Below are 12,379 nucleotides of genomic sequence, written 5' to 3'. Positions count from 1 at the left end.
ATAGGCTGTAAATACAATGCAATTAGCCTCTCAAGTACCTTATTATAAACTATATCAAGGACACCCACATGGACTCACAGATTAAAGGATGGAATTTCTGCAGAGAGAGGGCCCTTTCTTTTTAGGTTTTTGATTTTTTATAGAATACAGGGGATCAAAAAGAACAAGCCCATAAATAATAAGACCCATTTCAATCAGCAAATTTGGGCATCACTTTAAAAAAAAATTACTTATTTACTTATTTGAGAGTCAGGGGAGTGCCAGAGGGAGAAGGAGAAGGAAAATCTCAAGCAGATTCCCCCACTGAGCACAGAGCCCAATGTGGGACTCGATCTCACCACCCTTAGATCACGACCTGAGCTGAAACCAAGAGTCGGCCCCTCAACTGACTGAGCCGCCCCAGGTGCAGCAAAGTATCACTTTTAATATCTTTTTCTTCAATCTCCAAATCTTTGCTTCACCAAATAGCTATTTCAAGTGCCAAATCTGGGAGCATTTATCCAAATATAAGCCAAGAGGTCTTGGGGTGATGAATAATTAGTAGAAATACATTGTTAAAGAGAGGGTGACTGCTATAGCTTTCGGAGAAGCTCATCTGGTGCTATTTATGAAATTTTTGAAATACACGTACTCTTTGATCCAGAAGTGCCACCTCTGGATTTACATTCCGCAGCAATGAAAGAAGGAATCTGCTTGGATACGTGTGCAGGAATGTATGGTTAATGCAGAACCGGCAGTTGCGCCAAACCCCAAAAACTCTGTACACTATAGAATATCCATCGGCAGACAAACGGATAGATGTCCTAGGGCACGCCACGGTGTGGGCTGTTACACAGCTATTTTTAAAATGAAGGAGAACTGTGTCAATTAGAGTTATGTGTCCTGACCTGGAACCTTATTATGGAAACAGCCAGTCGCAGAGGATCGCCTATGAGATGGTTCCATCTTCGTCAAAGAGAAAACAGGAACGATAGGAAAAGAAGGTGGGAGCCAAAGAAGAAAGGGAGGGAAACACCATGATCGCGCCCGCTGTCCCAGCCCTCTTCATCCTGGCTGTGTGAGCTCCCTTGTCCTCCATATGCTTGTCTTAGTCAGGAGCCCCTCGGAAACAGGTGCCATTCCAGGGAGTCCAAGCAGAGGAAGGCACTGAGTGAACTGCTTTTACAGATGATAGAAGAAACCAAGGAAGTAAGCAGAGGGGACGAAGCAACCAGAGGTGAGCAAACGAGGGAGCCGAGTGTCCTCAACGCCCCAGGACCACAGGGACGGCGCCAGAGCCATGGAGGAAGAAAGGACAGAGTGCAGGCTTCTTAGGTTTACCATGTATTGGGTGAGTCGTAAAGATACCAATGATAATGGCAAAATTAGCCCTGCTCGTTATTATTGAATGGGTATTTTTAATTTTATTAATACAGTTGACCTGGGGCAACTGGGTGGCTCAGTGGTTGAGCATCTGCCTTCAGCTCAGGGCATGATCCTGGAGTCCCGGGATCCAGTCCCACATCAGGCTCCCTGCATGGAACCTGCTTCTCCCTCTGCCTGTGTCTCTGCCTCTCTCTCTCTCTCTTTCTGTGTCTCTCATGAATAAATAAATAAAATCTTTAAAAATAATAATAATAATACAGTTGACCCTTGAGCAGCACAGACAGTTAGAACTCCCCGTGTAACTTTTGACTTCCCCCAAACACTTAACTGTGAACAGCCTACCGTTGTCCAGAAGCCTCGGTGATGACAGGAACAGTTAACACATCCTATCTCTTGAGCACCTACTGTGTGCCAAACGCTGTTAGGCTTCTGCAAGCCCCATTTCACTTCATCACCACCACAAGGGTCGAACTGTTGTTTCTTTGTTTTAAAGATGATGAAACTCAGACTCAAAGAAGTAAAACAGTTTGTCTAATACCAGACATGGACTAAGTAAAAGATCCTGAGTTGGAAACTAGTTCTTTTTTTTTTTTAAGATTTTATTTATTTATTCATGAGAGACACACAGAGAGAGAGAGAGGCAGAGACACAGGCAGAGGGAGAAGCAGGTTCCATGCAGGGAGCCCGACGTGGGACTGGATCCTGGGTCTCCAGGATCACATCCTGGGCCGAAGTTGGCGCTAAACAGCTGAGCCACCCGGGCTGCCCTGGAAACCAGTTCTACCCCTAGCATTCCCCCCATAGCCCCTGGTAACCTAAGGATAGAGCCTCTGGATTAGGACGACTCAGTAGACCAGGTCTTATCCTGATGCTCGGCGTCGTCATTCTAGAACCTGTTACAGATTCCCTGACGCTGCTCCCCTTGGTAGTGAGGTCCGCGTGTGCACCCTGGAGACCCGGGGGGCTGGCAGCCGCTTCACCCAACAGAGGAGCAGTGGAAGTCACGCCAAGTGCTTGCAGAGATGGGTCATAGTAAGGCCATTCCGGTCACTGGAATACTCCCGTTTCCACCCTGGTCTTCCCTGCTTCTGTAAGAAGTCGTTTTGAGACCACCGTCCTGTGAGGAGCCCAAGCTAGACCAAGAGGCCAGGCATAGGTTGCTCGGCTGAAGGATCCCAGCCCAGGAACCAGACATGGAAGTTAAAATCCTCCAGATGATCCTGCCTCCTGGCTGTTGGACTCTTCCCAGCTAAGGCCCCAACCTTGTGAGCGCAGAGGCATCTCCTCCCCCTTCCTGGAAGCTCTGCCCAAATTGCAGACTGATGGGCCAGAGGGAACGATTGGCTTGGTACCTACATTAGATAACCAGGCTGCTCAGTGGCTTTGGGCAAGTTCCGGAAGGTAGTAGGCTGAGCATGGAGCCTTCACTTTTTCTACTGAGCAAAGAAATGATAAATACAGGGGCCCCTGGGTGGCTTAGTGGTTGAGCGTCTGCCTTTGGCTCAGGTTATGATCCTGGGGGTCTTGGGACAGAGTCTTACATCAGGCTCCTCTTGGAGAGCCTGCTTCTCCCTCTGCCTGTGTCTCTGCCTCTCTCTCTCTCTCTGTGTTTCTCATGAATAAATAAATAAAATCTTTAAAAAAAAGGAAAGAAATGATAGATACAAATTTCAGTTTGGCCTATAACGCGCACATGTACCAACACCTGATAAATTGTGTGGAACAGATTAAATGTAAAGTTATCTTGAAGGAACTGCCTGAGAGAGAACCTTAGCGTTGTGACTCCTGACATTTCCGAGGCAGAAAGAGTGGGAAAGGGGCCATTGAACCTTTGGGGCTCAACCGACAGGGAGCGGAGACTGCCCTCTGGAAGCTCCCGTCTGCTGTCTCATTTGGATTTCTGAGTGGAGGTGAGCACCTGGAAGTGAGTGCCCCCTAAGAGCGCAGGAGGTGTTGAGTTTCCCGGCCAACTCTATCCGCCCCCCCCCCGTAGCCAGTAATTTGGTGTCTGGCAAAGACGGGGCACCTTGCATAGCAAACGCACAAATACATTTCACTGGATAATTAGAAGCATAACTGAAAGATAAGAAGTTGGCATCCGGCTGTGCAAGCGCATGCTCTATGCACCAGACTGCAGCAGGTCAGGGTGGCAGGGCCCCCTCGGTCTACCAAGCGCCGTGAGCAGAAGGGAATGAGATAGAGACCAGGTCTGCGCGGACCTCTGTTTACCAGCTGCTTAGTGACCGCTGCTGGGCTGTTCTCGGGTGCATCGTGCTGATAAAAACAGTGAACTACTTCTTGAGCATCAACTGCGTGCCAGGTCCCCATACTCATGTGTGATAAAGCAAGTGTTGTTATCCACCCACCCCCCTTTTTAAAAAGATTTTATTTATTTATTCATGAGAGAGAGAGAGGCAGAGACACAGGCAGAGGGAGAAGCAGGCTCCATGCAGGGAGGCCGATGTGGGACTAGATCCCGGGTCTCCAGGATCACACCCTGGGCTGAAGGCAGACACTCAACCATTGAGCCACTGAAGCGTCCCTGTTATTCCCTTTTGAAGAAAGCTGGAGCCCGGAGAAAACCAGCCCAAGTGGCAGCCACCCCCCCTGGGGTCCCCGCAGCTGCAGCCTCACTCGTCTGCTTCCATCTCCCTAGGAGGCTGGCTGCATCTTCCCCTCCCGGGGCGGTCGGTGCCAGGAGGGCACCAGGGACCACAACGCGTGGCGGCTCTGAGCGCCTGGGGGAGATGGTCTCGAAGGGGACGTGGAGTCAGAGTGATTTTGTGGTTCACGTTTAGGGAGGAAAGCTGGCCGGGGCCACCGGCTTGAGGACAGGCTCCCGCAGCTCAGTGATGGGTGCCCAGCTACTGGGCACCGCTCCCCACGTGCTCTTTTTCCCAGGGCAACCTCGGGTCACAGGGGGCCGTGGATTATCTCCTGTTCCGTGCTTTCTTGTTTGGGCCTTCTCCGGTCCTGTGGGGCTCGTATATAAAAAATGCTCATTAGAAATTTAGAACTAGGGATCCCTGGGTGGCGCAGTGGTTTAGCGCCTGCCTTTGGCCCAGGGCGCGATCCTGGAGACCCGGGATCGAATCCCACATCGGGCTCCCGGTGCATGGAGCCTGCTTCTCCCTCTGCCTATGTCTCTGTCTCTGCCTCTCTCTCTCTATCATAAATAAATAAAAATTAAAAAAAAAAAAAAAAGAAATTTAGAACTATGTTGGGTCTGACCACACTTAACCTGCAAATGACTTCCTTGTAGTTCTTTCAATAGCAGTTCTTAGGAACATATGACATATCGTGTAGGTTTAAAAAACAAAAAAACAAAAAAACCTTCATTAAATCTATTTAGGCTGAAATGGAAAGAGCAAATGGCAGGCTCGTTTTCATTATAAACAGAATTTTTGGATGTCTGGGTGGCTCAGTGGTTGAGCATCTACATTCAGCCCAGGGGGATCCTGGAGGCCTAGGATCGAGTCCCTGCATGGAGCCTGCTTCTCCCTCTGCCTGTGTCTCTGCCTCTCTCTGTGTCTCGTGAATAAATAAATAAAATATTTAAAAAAAATAAAAAAATAAACAGAACTTTTTTTTTTCATTGACATCATGTCCTGGCAATAGAGCTGGGCATAATGAGCCTGCAACACCAAGCTGCAGAGTCCTTGGGCTACCCCAGGATAACCTAGAGCCAGAGGGGCCCGTTAGAGCCACCGCGCAGACCTCGGGGAAATGGACAGCAGGACACTTTGCCATGCCCACTGCTCTCTGCTGCCAAAAGCTCCAGAAGGACCCAAGGCTCTCCATGGCGTGTTAGACCCTGACCTGAAAGCAACAGTAGCAGCAGAAGGAGCAGGGTCGGGAGACCAGGATCCTAGGCTGGCCTTTGTCCTCGGGCTGCCTCCTCCGGCTCCATCCTACCCTGTAGCCTTCACGTCCATCTGCAGAACAGGGACAGAGAGTGACGTTGTCCCCTCGCTGGGAGGCCTTGAAGACCAACTGAGAGAATGAATTCCAAGCAGCCTGCCGGTGCCCGGGACGGAGTAACTAGGAAGCAAGCACCAGCTCCCGTGTGTCCTGTTGTTGTTTTTTGTTTTTTGTTTTTTGTTTTTTGTTTTTCTTGAAATCTCAGTAACTTTATTTCCCATGTACCCTTTTCCAGAAAACTATTGGAAGATCTGTCCCAACAAGAGGAGGGATAAAAGTCAATGAAGGGAAACACATGGGATAGAGGAAACCAGTCCAACAAAGCAAGAGGGGAGAGGTGAGCACAGGGCTGCAGGCACGGAGGCCCATCCCGTGGGGAACAGCTCGGAGGAACCCGGGAGAGCCTTCAAGAACATGAATGGAGAGTTTGAGAGGAGGTTTCAACAACTGATTAAGTATTTGAGGTCGAGTAAAGGGAAATAATGGGAAATATATATATTCCCCACTATTAAATATGGGAAATATATGGGAAATAATGCTTCGTTTAAAAAGGTATATATATGGGAAATAATGCTTCATTTAAAAAGGTAAAGGGTGCCTGGGTGGCTCAGTCAGTTAAGTATCCAAGTCTTGATTTCTCCCTCCAGTCATGATCTCAGGATCTCCTCTGCCCCCGGCTCTAGGGTCTGTCCTTTCAGACCTTCTCTCCCTTCTTCCATGCAGAGGGTGCGTGCAGAGTGCTGGAAGCTCCTCTTCCAGCTTCGGGGCCACCGGGTCCCAGGGAGGAGGGCAGAGGCTCTGTCACACGGTCATTTCACCCTAAAACATTCCGGCTAGAACCTGGGACCTGGGAAGGGTGCAGCCTCTTTACAGGAACTCTGTCCTCTGGCACCATTTCTCTGATGCCAGCACCTTGCCACTGCTCCCCCACTCAACCTTCTACTTCCCGGGGTTCTTATTTAACCCTCTCCGAAAGGAGCATACTCATTCCTGATTACATTACAGGACAGGCTTTTTTTGTGATAATCAAATGAAATAGTAGCTATTAATATAGATCATAAACATGAGAAAAGGGTAATAATCTATGAAAATAAACAGGAGGTTAGCCTTAGAGAAAGGGTAAGGGATCATCATTCCTTTCTTTTTTTTATTGTTTCCTGTGTTTAACAAACTTACCATAAAGAGTATCTACTACTTTTATAATGAAAAGCAATTATTGATTATTTTTTAAAGATGCGATTTATTTATTCATGAGAGACACCGAGAGAAGCAGAGACACAGGCAGAGGAAGAAGCAGCCTCCATGCAGGAAGCCCGATGTGGGACTCCAATCCCAGGATCCTGGGATCACGACCTGAGTCAAAGGCAGACGCTCAACCACTGGAGCCACCCAGGTGCCCCAGCAATGATTGATTTAAAAGTGCTTGATACATGATAAAATCCTACAAAGATAAAAACCAGTGTTTATACAGAAAAAAAAAAAATGAAGTATGGGACCTGTACCCTTTTAGATTTTAAACTACTTATTTTACTCAGGGTTACCACAGACAGTTGGTCAGGTGGTGCACTGCAAAAGGAAAAAAAAAAAAAAGACAGCCACTGGGGCTGGAACCTAGTAGGTGCGGGTTTGTAGAAAATCCACCCCAGCCCGTGGCCAAATCTGCTTGAAGGAGCACCTTTTCCTAATTTGCATAATAAAGTCTCCATAGATGTTCCTGCTGCCCTCCGGATTATCAGTTTAGATTATCAGTTTAGCACTCTCCCTGCACATGACTAAATGTAGATTAAGATCCATTGCCATGAAAAGTCAGAAAAAGAATAGGGAAAGCAATGTTGGAATCATGACCACAGGCTGCACGTTTCCAGGTCGGGAGCATTGATGACGCCAGGTAGAGAAGCAGGTGGAGGGTTCCCAAGAGAACGCACAGCATGAGTGAGGGCAGAGCAGCAGCAGCAGCGAGGGCAGGGGAGACACGCTGGGGGCCCAGGTGTTGGTGCTGAGCCTAAGGCCAGGCCAGTGGGTGCGAGAACACGGATTAGAGCTACGGGGATCAGGGAAGCTCTTCAGGCAAAAAGGAAGGAGAGAGATGTGACTAGCCTTCCATCAGGAGAGGGTCCACAGGGCGAGGGGACCAGCTGTCCACCCTCTTGCCTGCACACCGTCCAAGAAAATGAAATGTTTCAACCACAGCTGATGGGATTTGGATGCTGTTAAAAGCAAACTAATAAATTATAAGAGGAATAGAAACTGTGAGAAATTGCACAAGAATGTCCTGGCTTTCCCTCTAATCGACAGTGTTTAATCTACGTACTGGATGAAGGGATGGAGCACTTTAAGGAAACTGCTACCCTTCCCTGGGTCTCGCCTGTGGGTGGGAGAGGCCAGTCGGGGACTCTGTCACCTGTGACTCTGAGCAGAGGGCAGAGCTGGGACCACACTGCCTCCTGCAGTCCCATCCTCTCCCGCCCAGAGCTCTGTCCCCATGAGCCGTGCCCTTGGTCTTGCACTCAGGGTAGGCATGCACATCCCCCCTACGCCGGGTTCCAGTTTTCAGGGGAGGGACGGGGCGGGGTCCACACAGAAAGTTCAGCACAGCGATACGCCCCTAATGTGGCCCGTAGCAAACCGAATCGTGTCAACTCTCTGAACGGATCATCTCGGATTCCTTGGCTGCAGCCACAGAAGGGACGCTGGCTCTGTTCCCCGCCAGAGCAAAGTGTAGGGACCTGGTGTGGCGGTCGCAGAGGAAGGGACAGGCTCAGAGAAGAAAGGAGCCGGAGTGAGTCTGAGCACCCAGGCAGCAGGAGCTACACCACCACGTTGTAATTTGGGTGAATCCACTCCAGCCACTTTTGTTCCTGTCCGGGCTCCCCGAGATCATGATTGAGAAAGAGAAGGAGGGGGGCGCCTGGGTGGCTCAGCGGTTGAGCATCTGCCTTTGACTCGGGTTGTGACCCCGGGGTCCTGGGTTGGAGTCCTACATCAGGGTTCTCACAGGGAGCCTGCTTCTCCCTCTGCCTGTGTCTCCACCTCTGTGTGTCTCTCATGAACAAATGCATAAAATCTTTAAATAAATAAATAAGTAATAAAATATACTGATAACTGGGGCACCTGGGTGGCTCAGTGGTTGAGCATCGGCCTTTGGCTCAGGTTGTGATCCTGGGATCCTGGGATCGAGTCCATCGGGCTCCCTGCATGGAGCCTGCTTCTCTCTCTGCCTGTGTCTCTGCCTCTCTCTCTTTCTCTGTCTCTCATGAATAAATAAATAAAATCTTAAAGAGAAGAGAGAGAGAAAGAGAGCATCTGGCCCCCTTGGGTCACATCTTTGCACATGGGGGTGGTGAGTGACAGCCCAACAAGATCACCTACGATGGATGGGGGCCACTTCTCCAGAAGGGAATAGGAGTGTTGCTCCCAAGAGACAGACCTGCCACCGCATGTCTCCAAACCGCCTTGGTGGTGCAGGTTCCAAGTGCGGCTTTTGAGCCCGTGTCTCCAAGGCTGTCTGTACCCGTGAAATGACACTGGGGCGCGCACCCCACCGCGCAGTGAAGAGCTGTATTCATGAATTCCTTCTACAAATGTGTGCAGACAATTTGCTCTCCGTGCACAGAAACCAGCCCGAGTCCAGAGAAGGTGCCGGAAACACGTTCCCCGAAGACTCTACGTGGACGTAATGAAAATTAGGAGAGTCCCCCAGGACGAGAAACAAGGAAGAAACCCGTTTCTGAGACCGGGACAGCGGAGAGAGGAGTCCGAGGGGGGGCCCCGCTCCCTACAGCACGGCTGTTCGGAAGCTACCCAGGGCACTCGCTACCCAAAGGGGAGGAACACAAACCCGGTTTCATCTCTCAGTTTTGTGACTCTGTGCATCTCTATCTCTACCTTAATACTGCAAAACTATATTTGGATGTTTAAAAAAAAAAAAACTAGGTTGGATGGGGAAAATAGGCAAGATATAAAATAGTTACTAATTTTAACACATTTTTTATAATGAAGGCGCTGCTTTGAAAATCTTCTGTTTCCACATATGTGGATGATTTAACTTGACTTATTAACTTCAGTGGAACTGGAAGATGTGTTTTACTTCTGACAACTCCTATGTTCCGAACGTCATGCAGCTCGGTCCGCAGCTGTTACTGCGTGACCCCGGGAGGAGCCGCCTTGAACCCATTTATTTCTGAAATTCCGGAAGGTGTGCAAAGCGGCTTTGCGGGCCCTGCTCCCCAGAACTTCCCATCGGGGCCAGGTCGCCTGTCGAGCTGAATAAGGCTCCATCAGCCGAATCAGGCTCTTACTCACACAGCCTCTGACGACGGAATGTGACAGGAAAACAGACCCTGGCAGCTCCGTGTCTCATGTCAAGAACTTCTGAGAGTATCGAGAGAGCCCTCCGAAGCCCCCCGGGGTCTAGCATCACAACTAGAGGATGCGACCAAGTTACACGGGTGCTCAGTCTTTAGCAAGGATCAGAAAGAAAAAAAAAATTAATCCCTAAATCTGAACTTCTCACCATCATTTGGATTTCTGCTCCCGAAAACTCCTGGAAAGGTGATGCAAGGAAACCGTGGCTTCTCGTGTGTCCTCTTAGGTCCACCGGAACCACCTCAAGCATTTTCTGGGCTAGAAGGGTTCACAGCAGAGTCAGGAATGACACGAGCTCCATGGACACCCACTCCCTCCAGAGCCAAAGGCTGCACGCCTGTGATATTCAGATGGAACCTGCAAAGTTTGCTCAGAATTCCCTGATCTTAAGGAAACGTGCATAATTCCAAGGTCAAGCAATGCCCTTGACAGCTGCATGCGTCCCCCCTGGCGCCCCCACGCTCTAGCTAGACGCCCTCAATCAGCGCAAAGCATCCCTTTGGAAATTCTTCTGCTTGCATGGGGTGGGGGGAGCTAGCCAAACTTTGGGGTGATTGCAGCAGGCCTCCTGCCCGGGACCCTGCCCAGAATCCCAGAGGGAGGTGAACCATCATCCACCCCGGGTGGTGGCTCTGCTGGAACCATCCAGATCTGCCTCCTTAGGGCCCCGCGGGCGGGAACTCTGTCGCCAGGACCAGGCCACCTGTCAGATCCAGACTCTCAGGCTCTGGTGAACGAATGAACACACTTCCCGATGGAGACAAAAGTCTGTAAATGAACAGAAACGGATGGCGCACCGAGCCGCCCCTTCTCTCTCCAGGCAGCATCTCTGACTCGTAGGGATTTCTCTGCAGCTCCCCTCTGGCACGAGATTGCAGCCCCGAGGATTGCGGCCCACGTGCCAGCATTGCCACACGGAGCCGCCCTGCTCAGGGTCAGGGGCAGAAGGGGCTTTCACCCCTGAACTCCAAGCGACCTTCCTGTAGTCACAGGGGATTTCTGCATCTGAAGAGCAAACCCTGGAACTCGAAGTCTGCACCACAGGCTCTGCTATGTGCCCCTGAGTTAGTATTTGCCCTACTGCTACCTTCTCGGGATGATGAGCTACAAAGCCCATGGGAAGCAAAGGGGTCTGTGGGATTGTTGCCACTGAGTCAAGGAGGAAAGAGCAGAGGATGAGGAGACGACGGTGTCTACACCGGGAAAGAGAAGCGTTGGGGTGTATAACAACATCCTTTCAATGAGTAAAGATCTGTCGTAAGCATGGATTAAGGGGTCTCAACTCAAGTGCTTCCCAGGGCCGGGAGGTAATGATTATCGTAGAGGAAAGTGTATATAAGTAGGATGAAAACTGTCCCCGGAGGAGGCACGCCTCATCCAAACAGGGCCCGCTGGTTCCTGGCTCTGAGGTCTCTGCAGGACAGAAATATCAGAGAATTCAACCCTTAAAACCTCATCTGCTCGGTCTTAATTGGGAAGCCAAGCCGAGTTTGTGGTTCCAAACTGAACTCAAATTTGACTCCTCTATGGGACATCTGGGTGGCTCAGTGGTTGAGCATCTGCCTTCGGCTCAAGTCGTGATCCCGGGGTCCTGGGATCAAGTCCCACATCGGGCTTCCCTGCATGGAGCCTGCTTCTCCTTCTGCCTGTGTCTCTGCCTCTCTCTCTCTGGATCTCTTCATGAATAAATAAAATCTTTAAAAACAAACAAACAAACAACAACCAAATTTGACTCCTCTAGCAGGGGCGGGCGGTGCAGAGTCCCAGGATCCCAGCCGGGAGCAACAGGCTCAGCCTACGAAGGGGCACATTTGGGTTCAACATCAGGAAGCTCCTTCTCCCAAAGGAATGGTCTACCTCAGAAGACAGGGAGTGAGTCTCCCATCACTGGAGGGACCCAATTAGAAAACGCACAAGGATTGGACTGGGAGCTGGTCGGTGGGCTTGTGAACCAAGTGCAAAACCTCTTCTAATCAGAACAAAAATGTTATTGAGCTGTTAGTCGGTGACCCCCCCTAACTCTCCAGGTTTAGTTCTGTAATTAGCCAGTGTTGGACTTTCCCATCGTGGAGCAGAGAAGGTGCTGGGGGTCCGTGCGGGGTGAAGGCTAAGACTGCAGTGTGTGCAGATGTGAGGGGGCCCCGCGGGCCCTGCAAGGAAGGGCGCTGGGGGCACAGAAGGGCGCGGTCGTCCTGGGCCTCACGGATCTGCAGGCATCCTTGGGGGGGGGGTCCCTGGGAGTCAGTAGTGACGGGGGGCCTGGCTCAGGCCTGCTCCTGGGGAGCAGACGCCTCTGGTGCTGTGGGGCATCTGGAGGAGTGGCAGGGTAGGGGCTGTCTCCTGTCTCCCTGGCCCGGGCTCTAATGGTAAGCAGGCCCCAGCGTGGCACAGTGCAGCCACACCTGCGCCGTGGTGCTTATTTCCACTGGGGACCTTGCCATGCACCCCTGCCCGCACCCCAGCACCCCTCCGGGCGGCCGCCTCACCTCTGGTGCCCTCTCCCCACCCGGCAGCTGCACACATGATGGGAAAGCAGTCAAAACCTCAGCCAGCCTGCAGGTCCCTTGCCTCTCCTCTGGTGACACTGGTCCTTGTCGGTCCTGCAGCATCCCAGGCACGCGCCTCCCTGGGGTCCTGGCGTGGGAGGCGCCCTCTGCCAGCAACACGGGGCGTCCAGGTATTCACGTGATCTCCCTTTCTTGTGGCACTTGGGGCATTCCTCAACTCC

The sequence above is a fragment of the Vulpes vulpes genome, chromosome 6, assembly GCF_048418805.1.
Source record: "Vulpes vulpes isolate BD-2025 chromosome 6, VulVul3, whole genome shotgun sequence".
Classification (NCBI taxonomy): domain Eukaryota; kingdom Metazoa; phylum Chordata; class Mammalia; order Carnivora; family Canidae; genus Vulpes; species Vulpes vulpes.
This window is presented reverse-complemented; position numbering follows the sequence as displayed.